This window comes from Balaenoptera ricei, chromosome 12 (assembly GCF_028023285.1).
Source record: "Balaenoptera ricei isolate mBalRic1 chromosome 12, mBalRic1.hap2, whole genome shotgun sequence".
In the NCBI taxonomy this organism is placed as follows: domain Eukaryota; kingdom Metazoa; phylum Chordata; class Mammalia; order Artiodactyla; family Balaenopteridae; genus Balaenoptera; species Balaenoptera ricei.
Genome location: NC_082650.1, coordinates 823,879 through 838,345, shown reverse-complemented (window position 1 = coordinate 838,345; position 14,467 = coordinate 823,879).

Below are 14,467 nucleotides of genomic sequence, written 5' to 3'. Positions count from 1 at the left end.
GTTGATATAAATGCAATAAAATTACAATAATATCATGAAACAGAGAAAAAGATGTTTGAAATAGTGGTAACTCCCCTGGATTAGGGACTTCACTGTGTACATTCTTTAACAAAGCCAGGAATTTTAGCAACAAGAGGAGCTGTTAGTGAAGAAAATCACTTATCCTTGTGTCTTTCACCTGATAGTGTAGGCAACAACAAATCCACAACATGCCTCCCATCAATATGCTTACCATACCAATGAAGGCAGATACTTGGAGAAGCTAAGCAATGGCCCCAGTGTGGCCCTTGCTAGCTGGTGGTACTCAGATTTGAACCCAGGAGGTCATACTGCAGAATGCATGCTCCTAACTTGCTATGAGTTTTTGCCTCAGTCAGGAACATGGGAACAGGTACATGATCAGTATTTGTTCACTTAATTAACAAATTCATGAATGCTTTAATGAATGGATGGACCTAGATTTTCTTTAACAAAATCTGATTCAAATTATGGAGTACTATCTTTTTTCTTTGGAAGGTTCTTATCCTAATAAGTGGTGCCTACAGAGCAAAGCTGCTTTGTTTATTTTTCTTAGTCAACACAAATATCATGTTAGTGCCATTTTAAGACGGGGGAAAAAAGAAAAGGAAAATGCATAATCACTACTGTAAACGAGTTTTATGTGTACAGAGGTAGCCATCTTTACCTTCATCCTTTATCCAATTTCAAAAACTTGGCAGTGTGTGAAGTTACCAGTCACCTCCTAAGACTTCTGGTGTTGGAAGTAAGACCCTAACTCTCACTGAATTATGGACTGGAAAAATCTGGTCTCCTTATGTGTTTTCCATGTGGTTAGCTGAAGCTTTCTCTGCTCCAACACTGAGAAGGCCAGCATATCTCCCCTGGCAGTTTTAAAGATTTTATAAAGTGGAAAATATTTTGCTTCCTTGGACTATCAAACTAGAGAGAATGAAAGACACTGCTATCATGTTTGGTGTTCATTTATTTTTCTGAATGTGGTAACCTCTTAAATCGGTGTGAGCTTAGGGGGTTTAAGGTTTGCAATTTGACCACATAAAAACAGAAATGTGTATGTATTTCTCTGTTAATATTTTGAGGAAAATATCTCCCCATCTTTATTATAGTGATACCTATTGCTCTGCATTCCATTATCTTCCCCAAAATGTTGTGTCTTTTAGTAGAAATAAGAAGTAGAAAAAATGTAAATTAATGTTTCTCCCTACTGAGAAACAGGAGGAGGATGGAAAGTCATTCAGGAACTGAAACCAAGCATGATAATTGCCACTTCGGGGCTCTCAGACACAGGGCTTGCTTCTGTAGACTTCTTTACCAGCACCAAGAAAAAAAATCAAAAACTCTTACAGCCAAAGCTCTGTGAATATTTTTCCCTTTTATCTCAAGTAGTTCAATAACACTTCTAAGAATTGTTAATAAAATGGTGGATTAGATGATCTTGACTAATGATCTATTAAAACTCAGGGTCTGAACGCAATTTTCATCATTTCCAATTGCTTTCCAACTGAATTAAAACTTGGCAGGATTACTAAAACTGCCCTTAAATTCTTTACTTCATCATGCTAAGTTTTAATTTGTTTAATTTACTTTTTGGCCATTAAAAGTATAATTTTATTTTTCCAGAGGTCGCTCACATGTTTGTTTAGCCCATCTGACTTGACAGTTTGCAACAAAGAAAATAGAAATTGAAGATAATGGTATATTAATTCAGGTTTTGATACAGTCTTTATTAATATTATTTTACTTTGAGGAGGGAATACTGTTTCAAAAGGTCTGATTTGAGAAATGGTTCTTTACAACTGCTTTGCCAGATGACAGCAAACTGATGTAGAAAGTGGTGGATCAAGGTAGGTGGGGAGGAAAATTCTACTAAATATGATTTTGCAAAAGACAGGCTTCAAAACTGAAATTTATTTTCTAGGAAACTTTTGAGCAAGGTTAAATAATGAGTAGTAAAGAACTTGAAAATTTATATTTCCAGCCACCCAGTCTTATGACATTTTGTTCAAGTAATATTTATTTTTATATATTCCGGTAAGGGGAACTTAGGTCTAAGTCCATACATCCAATGTAAGTGAACACATGAAGAATTTGCTAGGAAAGGTGAGCACACAACACTGAAGATCACTTGGCCCATAAAGTCAGTCTTTGGAATCAATCTATGACAAAGGAGGCAAGAACATTCAATGGGGAAAAGACAGTCTCTTCAACAAGTGGTGCCGGGAAAGCTGGACAGCTACATGTAAAAGAAAGAAATTAGAACACTTCCTAACACCATACACAAAAATAAACTCAAAACGGATTAAAGACCTAAATGTAAGACTGGAAACCTTAAAATGCCTTAGAAGAAAACAAGGTAGAACGCTTTTTGACATAAATTGTAGTAATATTTCTTTTTGGATCTCTCCTAAGGCAAAGGAAACAAGATCAAAAATAAACAAATGAGACCTAATTAAACTTTAAAAAATTTGCACAGCAAAGGAAACCACTGACAAAATGAAAAGACAACATACCGAGTGGGTGAAAATACTTGCAAGTAATATGACAGATAAGGGGTTAATATCCAAACTATACAAATGGTTCATACAACTCAATCAACTCAATATCAAAAAAATAAACAACCTGATTAAAAAATGAGCAGAAGCTTGAATAGACATTTTTCCAAAGAAGACATACAGGTGGCCAACAGGCACATGAAAAGATGCTCAACATCTCTATTCGTCAGGAAAATACAAATAAAAAAACACAGTAAGATATAACCTCACACCTGTCAGAATGGCTGTCATCAGAAGACCACAAATAACAAATGTTGGTAAGGATGTGGAGAAAAGGGAACCCTTGTATGCTGTTGGTGAGAATGTAAATTGGTGCAGCCGCTATGAAAAACAGTATGTAGGTTCCTCAAAAAACTAAAAATAGAACTACCATATGATTGAGCAATTCCACTCCTGGGTATATATCCAAAGAAAATGAAACACTAATTCGAAAAGATACGTGCACCCCGATATTCATAGCAGCACTATTTGCAATAGCCAAGATATGGAAGCAACCTAAGTGTCCATCAACAGATGAATAAAGAAGATGTGGTACATATATACAATGGAATACTACTCAGCCATAAAAAAGAATGAAATAATGCCATTTGCAACCACATGGATGGACCTGGAGGATACTGTGCTAAATGAAACGTCAGACAAAGAAAGACAAATACTGTATGATATCACCTATATGTGAAATCTCAAAAATAAAACAAATGAATATAACAAAACAGAAACAGACACACAGATATAGAGAACAAACTAGTGGTTACCAGTGCAGGGGGGCAGAGAGGAGGGGCAAGCTGGGGAGATGGGATTAAGAGATACAAAAACTACTATGTATAAAATAGATAAGCAACAAGGATATGTTGTATAGCACAGAGAATAGTGCCATTATTTTATAATAACTTTAAATGGAGTACAATATTGAATCATTATATTGTACATCTAAAACTACTATTGTAAATCAACTGTACTTCAAATAAATAAATAAATAAATAAATAAAATATATGTTAGTATTTTGACCTGAATTAACTGGGTCCAAGGGACTCTGGCTTTTGCAAAAAGTTGACATTTTGTTCAGGGACAGTGGGAAAGGCTTGTCATTATCTCAGAGGAGGAAATGGGCTTTCTATAATTCACCTCTAAGTACCAGATTTGGTGTAGATTTTTAAAAAGATATTCTTTAGGAACTTCCTACAGTATTTCTATTCTTCTATCCTTACTTCACTAAGTATATTTATTGTTATACAATATACAATACTTATTGTATATTTATTGTATATCAATAAATATACTTAGTGCAGTATATTGTATATCAATTTTACCTAAATAAGGCTATTGAAAACATAGTCAAACTCATTTGTTGCAGCTAAAGAGTGGTAGGAGAGAAATTTATATCTATAATACATACACTGGGGGGAAAACTGAGAAATAATTGTCTAAGCCTCCATGCCAAGAACTAGAAAAGGAACACCAAATGAAACTGAGGAAAAGATAAAGGAAATCATAAAGAGCAGAAGTCAATGCATTATAAAAATATCTTTTTGTTTGTGTTTGCAAGTACCTGTTGTCTATTAATCACCTGAGATTCTACCTGACACACAGGCTCCTATGCATGACTGTTCCTTCATGTTCTCAAGGAAGGAGGTTGGCATTGCTTTCTCCTCTCAGACAGCTGATGCACTAAGTGACCCAACTTGCAGACTCTGTAGCCAATTCCAGGATGTTTGAGCTAAAGTCTGATAAGGAAAAAAATGTAGGATTCTAGATACTGGGAAAACTTGTAACTAAATTAAATGTTTTAGTGACATTATAAATCATGGTACATCAAAGTTAGTAAAGAAAAAGTGGCAACTCAAGAATAATAGAGAGGGGAAATTGGATTAACAAACTGTCATTAGAACAAGGTAAAAGTGGGGTAGGAGAAGGATGGAGTGGGAGTTTGTGGTTAGCATATGCAAACTACTATATACGGAATGGATAAACAACAAGGTCCTAGTGTATAGCACGGGGAACTATATTCAATATTCTGTGATAAACCATAAGGAAAAAGAATATTTTTTAAAAAAGAATGTATAGTTATGTATAACTCAGTCACTTTGCTGTATAACACAACACTGTAAATCAACTATACCCTAATTTTAAAAAAAGTAAAAGTATCTGGGTAAAGACAGAAGCAAAATCAGAAATGTTGACCGAAAGTATGACCTTTCTTAAGAAGGAAGGTTTTCTGCTCTGTTAAGCAAGTGGCTATTAACTTCTCTCTTGCTCCTTTCACTCCCCTTACATACCATGTGCTCCTAGTACGCAGATTTGGTGTCTCACATTATTCTTAAATTACCCAATAGGGCCTCTTAAGGAGTGGCTGGTTCCTAACGTTGAGCAGGACAATGCAAGATGACCCTAAACAACCTTTCGTTACTTTTGCTTTTGTTGGTGGTGGTGGTGTTGAGGGGACACTTTCAATAAGTCTGGAGATGCTAATGAAGACATCATCTTGTCGAGGCCCCCTCAAATGATTTGAGGGAAACAAATGGCTACACTCAATTAAACATTTGTGAAAAACCATAAATTTGTGGATTTAAAATGGGCAGGTAATAGAAAATGTGCTAGAAAAATATCCCTTGGTCAAAAGACCCACAGGATTAATCATGAAAACATACAATAAATGACTATGGTACCTGGATATGACTGCCACCAAGCCTCGGGATGTGGATTACAGAGAAACAGACATGTGATTATGATCCTTGGACCAAACAGAACTACCCAGGTGGAAGAGGAACATACTGCCAGGGGTGATGTAGGAAAATGGGCTCATTTCTGAGCCCCCAGAAGCCTGGATGTAGACACACCACTCAGTCGCCCCAGTGCACTGGCTCCAAGGCCTTCCTCCAGATGAAGGGCCACCTTTGCCATCACTGATGGGGTTCAAGAACCAGGGGGACCTCATGCTGGCAAATATTCCCCAAGCTGCAGCTCATCCAAGGTCATGGGGAGGTCATTCGGAATGGTGGGGGGTCAGCCGTGAGTGTAAATGTACAAACTTGTTTTCTGACCTTTTAATCTTAGTCGATTCCAGTGGCGATGGTGCAGCTGGAAACAGTGGGGGCCATGGAGACATGCTACTCTCGGTTCAGCCAGCTTCTGAGATAAACAAGAACAGACTAAGTTGTCAAAGGTTTAGGGTTTGGTTCACAAGCAAGTTACTAGGTTAGGGTAGTGACTGTCAAAATGTGTTCCATGGAGACTAATTCTGGGTGACATTAACACATTACCCGAAAATAATTGGTCCAATGGCCAAATGTGTATGGGAAATGCTGGTTCAACAACAACAACAAAAATGTATTAATTCATTTCTGGGAAGATTTTTCAGAGCTTTACCATGATAATTTCACTAGAAGACCCAGAAGAGGTGAGAGTGTGCAGCCTGGAATGCTTTGTCTCTTGGTGCATCTTCAGGGAATGCACAGAGCCCTGGTTATCTGCACATTTGGTGACTGTCCTTAACCCCCAACTAGTTCATGAGGGCGTCTATGGGACTGGCCCAAAGTCTCTTTCATTGGTAATTACTCAGTTACTCTTCATCACATGCAGAGGAAAGGAATCATCCACGAGAGGGTTAGCTGTGAGGAGTGCTCACAAGAAATAATCACTTATAATGGGATTCCCTGAGCCATAACCAAAGGTTCCACTTATTTCACTCACTGTCAGACCTGCAATTGCCAAAGATTAGATGATAATCTAGTACTACTTTTATGGTGAGTCCAGCAAAGAACGTTATATTAATACATTGACCTAAATTTAAATGGCAAAGTGTAAAATCCTACCTGCACCAACTCTCTTGTTAAACAGCTGAGCAACTGGCAGCCCCTGTGGGGCAATGTCCTAGAGGTGAATGCAGGACAAGACATAGGACTAACTAATGCTTATCCAGAAAAGCCAGGCATGGAGCCTTTTGGCAAAGGTCAGATGTCAATGTTCTGAAGGACAACAAAGTCAGAGTGGGGCAGAAACACACTGTGTTGTCCATTCAGGGGCCTGATGGAGAGCAGAAGCCATGGTGATGAAGCTAAATGGGCAAGGATCAGATGAACCAATGAGTGAAGTGGGATGAGGGTGCAGAGTGGATTCCAGACATGGAATGCAGGCACCTGCGATGGTTCTTTGCATGGCCCCTCACCAGCTCGCATGGGAGTGCCGTGTGCCTGAGAGATTCTGACACTGAGCAGATACACTGGCCAAGCTTCCAGAAAGCAATGCTGCAATTATGTTTCCAGAAAAGAGGGGAAAAAACACTGCTAGCTCTGTTCCCAATCATAAGAAACCTTCCTTTTCTTTTAGGGATTTTGAATTCTCCAAGTGCGTACTAGGCTGATGTAAATTTTAGCTTTAAAAAAAATACGAATGGTACTGCACAAGATTAAATCATTAATTAAAAGTGGGCCAAATGACATTACCCATTTGAGTTCTATATTTTTAAAGGGCTTTAGCTTTTGATGATATTCAGTGATTTCCAAACCTGACTTGTTTATTTGAATATATAGCATATCATGGTTTACAAAGCACTTTCATATAATGATCTATTCAGAGCTATACAACAACCATGCAAAGAAAGAAAAGAAAGGATTCTGGTGTCATAGAGGAGATCATTAAGCTCAAAGAGTCTAGTTTGCACCACAGTCAATATTAAAACCCAAGACCACTCATTGATCTTTTTTTCTAACCCACAGAGCTCTGCTTAAAGGATACCAAAATAAATAAATCTCCTAAATTTCTAAAATTTGATTTTACTATTCTTTAATTAAATACATATCACTCAGAAATTTTAGATAGTATTGTAACTCAAGCTGTTTATCAGTGGTATATGAGGAAGAGCAGATTCACATATAAGTAAATATAGTCTGTTAATTATTAACAAAGATGTAAAATACATTCTTGGTGTTAATTTATTTATTTTCTTAGCTTTATCTACAACCTTCTCTTAACCTTAACCTTTCTATATAAATTGAGTGGGTTTTTCCTCTTTAGTTTTATCTTATGAACTATATCTGGAAAATAAAATATAATTTATGGAATTAGGGTATCAGTACTTGAACTGTCCCATACCACCAGGGCAATTTTCTGCATAAAGTATTTCAGCTCATGTTGTTCATGATAGGAAATGCTCTGAGATTTAATGGCTTTCTAAAAGAAAGTGTTCTATTGCATGCCTAAAATTCATACAATATGGGTTGAAACAGCCAGGAAGTTGTACTGACACTTCATCAGTCCTACTCCCACTGAAACAGCAGAAATAAAAAGCTATAGCCCAAATTGACCTAACAGACATAGACAACTTTTCACCCAACAGCAGAAGAATATACATTCTTCTCAAATGCACATGGAACTTTCTCTAGGATAGATCACATGCTAGATCACTAAACAAGTCTTAACAAATCTACAAAGATTAAATCATTCCAAGTATCTTTTTCAAACACAGGAATAAAACTAAAGAAAATGGGAAAACTCACAAATACATGGAAATTAAATAACACATTATTGAAAAACTACTGAATCAAAGAACAAATAAAAAGGAAAATTAGAAAATATCTTGAAACAAACAAAAATAAACACATAACATACCACAACTTATGGGATACAGCAAAAGCAGTACCAACAGGAAGTGTGTAAGATAGATGACTACATTTAAAAAGAAGAAAGATCTCAAATAAATAACCTCACTTTACATATCAAAGAACTAGAAATAGAAGAACAAAGCCCAAAGCTAGTAGAAGGAAGGAAATATAATGACTACAGCAGAAATAAATAAAATAGAGAGTAGAAAAACAATAGAAGAAATTGATGAAATGAGTTGTCTTTTGAAAAACTAAATAAAATCAGCCAACTCTTAGTGAGGCTAACCAAGGATAAAAGAGAGAAAACTCGGGCTTCCCTGGTGGTGCAGTGGTTGAGAATCTGCCTGCCAATGCAGGGGACATGGGTTCGAGCCCTGGTCTGGGAAGATCCCACATGCCGCGGAGCAACTAAGCCCGTGTGCCGCAACTACTGAGCCTGCGCGTCTGGAGCCTGTGCTCCGCAACAAGAAAGGCCACGATAGTAAGAGGCCCACGCACCGCGATGAAGACTGGCCCCCGCTCGCCGCAACTAGAGAAAGCCCTCGCACAGAAACGAAGACCCAACACAGCCAAAAATAAATAAATAAATTTAAAAAAAAAAAAAAAAAAAGAGAGAAAACTCAAATAATAAAATCCAAAAATGGAAGAGGAGACATTACAACTGATGCCACAGAAATAAAAAAGATCATAAGGGACTATTATGAACAATTATATGCCAATGAATTAGACAAGTTAGAAGAAATAGATAAATTTATATAAACATACAGCCACCAAAGCTGAATCAAAAAGAAACAGAAAGGGACTTCCCTGGTGGTCCAGTGGTAAAGAATCCACCTTCCAATGCAAGGGACGCAGGTTCGATCCCTGGTCGGGGAATTAAGATCCCACATGCTGTGGGGCAATTAAGCCTGCATGCCACAACTACTGAGCTCACATGCCTCAACTAGAGAGCTCGCATGCCACAAACTACAGAGCCCACCCGCTCTGGCGCCCATGCGTCACAACTAGAGAATAGAAAAACTGTGCGCCACAACTAGAGAAGCCCGCACACCATAACAAAGAGCCCATGCGCCACAATGAAAGATCCTGCATGCCTCAACGAAGATCCCACATGCCACAAATAAGACCCGGTGCAGCCATAAAAATAAATAAATAAATATTTTTTAAAAAAAGAACTAGAAATCCTGAAAAGACTGATAACAAATAAGAAGATTGAATCAGCAATCAAAAACCTCCAAACAAAGAAAAACTCAGAACTAGATGTCTTCACAGATGAACTCTACAAGCCTTTAAAGAAAAATTAATAGCAATCCTTAGACTTTCTCAAAAAACAGAAAGAACACTTACAAACTAATTTTATAAGACCAGCATCACACTGACACCAAAGCCAGACAATGATACCACAAGAAAAGAAAGCTACAGGCCAACATCCATGACGAACATCAATGCAAAAATCCTCAACAAAATGTTAGCAAACCAAATCCAACAGCAGATTAAAAGGATCAAGTGAAATTTATTCCTGGGATGCAAGGATGGTTCAACATCCACAAATCAATAAACATGATACACCACATTAACAGAATAAAAATCACATGATCATCTCAATAGATGTAGAAAAAGCATTTAAAAAAATTCAAAACGCTTTCATGATTAACAACTCTCAACAAATTAAATATAGAAGAAACTTACCAGCAAGGATGCCCACCCTCACCACTTACACTAAACACAGTACTGGAAGCCCTGGCCAGAGCAATTAGGTAAGAAAAAGAAATAAAAGGCATCCAAATCAGAAAGGAAGAAGTAAAATCATCTGCATTTGTATATGACATCTCTTATACGTAGAAAACTACAAATACTACACACACACACACACAAACTGTTATAACTAATAAATGAATTGTACATAGTTGCAGGATACAAAATTAACATGCAAAAATCAGTTGCATTTCTATACACCAACAATGAACTAGCTAAAGAGGAAATTAAGAAAACAATTCCATTAATAATAGCTTCAAAAAGAATAAAATACCCGAAATCAACTGAAGCAAGGAGACAAAAGACTTACACGCTGAAAATTATAAAACATTGATGGAAGAAATTAAAGCAGACAAAAATAAATGGAAATACATCCCATTTACATGGATTGGAAGAATTCGTAGTTTTAAATGTCCATACAACCGAAAATGATCTACGAATTCAATGAAATCCCTATCACAATCCCAACGGCATTTTAACAGAAATAGAAAAAATAATCTTATAATTCACTTGGGCGACCATCACTGCCTAATGAATACTAATAAGATCACGTTCAGGAGAATGAATTCTGAACAGGCAGTGCCATTCTAAGTCTCTAGGCTCGAAGAGCCCTTAGAAGATAAATATTTGAAGTTGAGTTTATGTCTCAAGATTATAAAATGCACTCTGGAAATTAAGAAATAATAAAAATAGATACAGAAAAATCTGAAAATCTATGTTCTTAGATATTCAGTATTTCTGATATAGAGGAAAAACTTACAAATTAAACTTTGGTATTTCTTTCTGTGTATATATCATTAAAATAACAAAGTTTAGAAACTCAGGGAAAGAGAATTTTCTATTCAGGAAAGAGAAAGTAACAGGATGCATTGAGTTGGAAGTAAATAAAGTCCACAGAGCACAAAATAAACAAACCCTGTAGGCAGGAATACACCACTGAGTAACTTGAATTAGTGGTTTGTTGGCACCAATTTTAGAATCTCCTTTTCTCTCTTAGTTTTGTGCCAGAAAGTATAATGTTATAAAAATTAATCAGGCCACTTACGGACATCAGGATGCCCTTTGTCCCGATTATATGTGATCTTACCTGTTACTTCTAAAACTTCTTTCTCCCAGGGAACCCACGGTCCCCAGGGTGGTGTCCATGCCAGGCACAGGCATCTGCCTGCTGATTTACATCTCAGTGAACCCCTGCTGGCACTGTTAGTAAATGTGTGGTAATGTAAATTGATACAGCCACTATGGAGAACAGTATGGAGGTTCCTTAAAAAAAACTAGAACTACCAAACGACCCAGCAATCCCACTACTGGGCATATACCCTGAGAAAACCGTAATTCAAAAAGAGTCATGTACTAAAATGTTCACTGCAGCACTATTTACAATAGCCAGGACATGGAAGCAACTTAAGTGTCCATCGACAGATGAATGGATAAGGAAGATGTGGCACATATATACAATGGAATATTACTCAGCCATAAAAAGAAACGAAACTGAGTTATTTGTAGTGAGGTGGATGGACCTAGAGTCTGTAATACAGAGTGAAGTAAATGGGAAAGAGAAAAACAAATACCGTATGCTAACACATATATATGGAATCTAAAAAAAAAAAAAATGGTTCTCAAGAACTTAGGGGGCTTCCCCGGTGGCGCAGTGGTTGAGAGTCTGCCTGCTAATGCAGGGGACACGGGTTCGAGCCCTGGTCTGGGAAGATCCCACATGCCACGGAGCAGCTGGGCCCGTGAGCCACAACTACTGAGCCTGCGCGTCTGGAGCCTGTGCCCCGCAGCGGGAGGGGCCGCGATAGTGAAAGGCCCGCGCACCGCGATGAAGAGCGGTCCCCGCACCGCGATGAAGAGTGGCCCCCGCTCGCCGCAGCTGGAGAAAGCCCTCGCGCGAACCGAAGACCCAACACAGCCCAAAAAAATGGATAAATAAATAAATAAATAAAGTAGCTATAAAAAAAAAAGAAAAGAACATTATCTTTAAAAAAAAAAAAAGAACTTAGGGGCAGGACAGGAATAAAGACATTGATGTAGAGAATGGACTTGAGGACACGGGGAGGGGGAAGGGTAAGCTGGGATGAAGTGAGAGAGTGGCATGGACATATATACACTACCAAATGTAAAACAGATTGCTAGTGGGAAGCAGCTGCATAGCACAGGGAGATCAGCTCGGTGCTTTGTGACCACCTAGAGGGGTGGGATAGGGAGGGTGGGAGGGAGGGAGACGCAAGAGGGAGGGGATATGGGGATATATGTATACATACAGCTGATTCACTTCGTTATACAGCAGAAACTAACAACATTGTAAAGCAATTATACTCCAATAAAGATGTTAAAAAAATAGAAAAATGTGTGCTTAGGATTCCTCCCTAAGGAATCCACAGCAGATGCCTAATCCACATGTCAACAAAGACTAACCTTGGGTGCCCCTCTTCCACTCCAGTCACTTTGCCATCTAGGGCTCTGTCGATATGTTAAGAGAAATAACTCTCCCTTTATGTTAAGGAGGCTTGGGGACAAGGCACGCTTGGCCCAAGATGCACACACACAAACATTTAGACACAGTGAAAGGACCAACAGGCATCAGTTTTCTCTACTCATGAGAGTTTTTGAGGAAAGGCAGGCGAACAGACCCGCGAAACACTGGACTTGGCCCTGAGAGTGTCACAAAGTGAAGGAACCATAAGTAGTAACAGTTCTTCATAAAGTGCTTTTGGTTTTGCCATTGACCTTCGTGCAGATTTGGAAGCAGCGTAACTAGGTAGTTCTGCATTTACTGTCTAGTCCCTCCTTTAGTAGGAGTAATTACCTACCACCATCTTTGGCTGTTTCCTGTGTTTTAGGTGCTATGCTAGATCATTACCTGTTTATTTTATTTAATCCTTACAATCTACCAGATAAGCCTTATTGTTCCCACTTAGTAAATGAAGAATTCGGGGCTAGTCACAAACTTTGAAACGTTCTTAAGAACGTTTTCAAGGTTGCACATCAGGCAAACGACAGAAGCAGACATTCAACACAAGTCCATCTGGTCCCAAAGTTTAAGTTCGTAAGTGTTACATTCACCCCACAGGGCAGACAATGAGCTGGTGCAAACTGAAAGCACCTCAGCCCGTTCTCTTTCCTAATTGCACCCAGGCCATTGCTTAATTTAGCAAGTAACCCCTTTCACCATTCTTGTTGAAACCTCCCCTTCCTCTCTTCTTTCAAATAATGCAAAACGAGAATCACGTACCTAAGTGTCTGGAGTTGAAGGATCAAGGCACAAAGAGAAATTCTGAGTAAAATTCCTCCCTGGACCACATCCTAGCTCTGCAACCTTGGGTGACTCTCTCCCCTTCTCAGGAGACTCTCTCATCTATGCAATGAGCGGAACAGAACCCACCCAGCTCACTTAGGAGGGTGTGTGACAACCATATGTAAGAGGTCGTCTTTAAATGTTCGGTGACTATAAATGGCAGTTCAGATGCCATGAGGAGCAAAGTCACCCCATCAGTGCAGGACGCTCTCAATTTGGGATGTGCAGTGGGCAGCGGAGCCAGGAGAGGAAACGTCTTCCCAACCTGGGTCAAAGGAGGTACTTCCAGCATACTGGCTCTGCCATGCACACAGAAAAATTTCACTTTCCCAACATCTGGTACCCACACACCCCAACCTAATTACAAATGCAACAAGCACCTGCCTGGAATATCCCTTGACCTAGAATGAAAGGACTAAGAGCCGAAAAGACACAAACTTAATATTTTAAAATACACAGGATGACTATTAAACAGTTACAAAAGCCCATGGAAAGTAAATAAATGGAATTATAAGCCTTGTGCCTTTCATTTCTGATGTCATGAGTTCGAATGTTCTAAGTCCCCCAGAGGACATGCTTACATATGGGCTCCACATTCAGGCAGGGCCACGTGCGCCTTGAGTCACTGGGAGGAAGGGTGGACAGAGGTCTTCACTCTGGAGGTCCGCAGCCGCCTGCCTTCTGCCCTGTGCGGATCCAGCACAGCAAAGGTGGGAAGCGCTGCTGACAGCCCGCCAAGACCCTCCCCACCCCCGGCTCTTCCGGACCACAGAGAGGTCATCAGGTTTATGTCTTCCCTTCTCCCTTCTGCCCACACTGCAGAGGTGGCAGCCTCACGCCCCAGCCTCAGGGGCACACGGTGAGGCTCTGCCAGCCAGAATCTCTCTCCCCTGGCAATCGCTGTTGTGGGCAGGAGCCTGTGGCCCAAGTTCAGCCAATGAGTCATGAGGGAGAAGTCCCGCTGGGGGGCTTCAGGGCAGAAACACAAACAGAAAGAGACACTTTTTTCTCCTCTGCTCAGTATTCTCAGGCCCGTATCTTGTCGTGGCTGCAAGCCCCCGTGCTGCGTGCTCTCACACCTTCCTGTCCTCATGCTGGCATGTGATGCCAGAAACTGCAATTTGTGGCCGTGGGAGATGAAGGACACGAAGGCAGGCTGGTAACGGCCGAGCAGGAAGCTGGAAAGACCGCGGGCATTAATCAGGTGGCTGGCAGCTCTGTCAACTCAACTTAAAGCCAC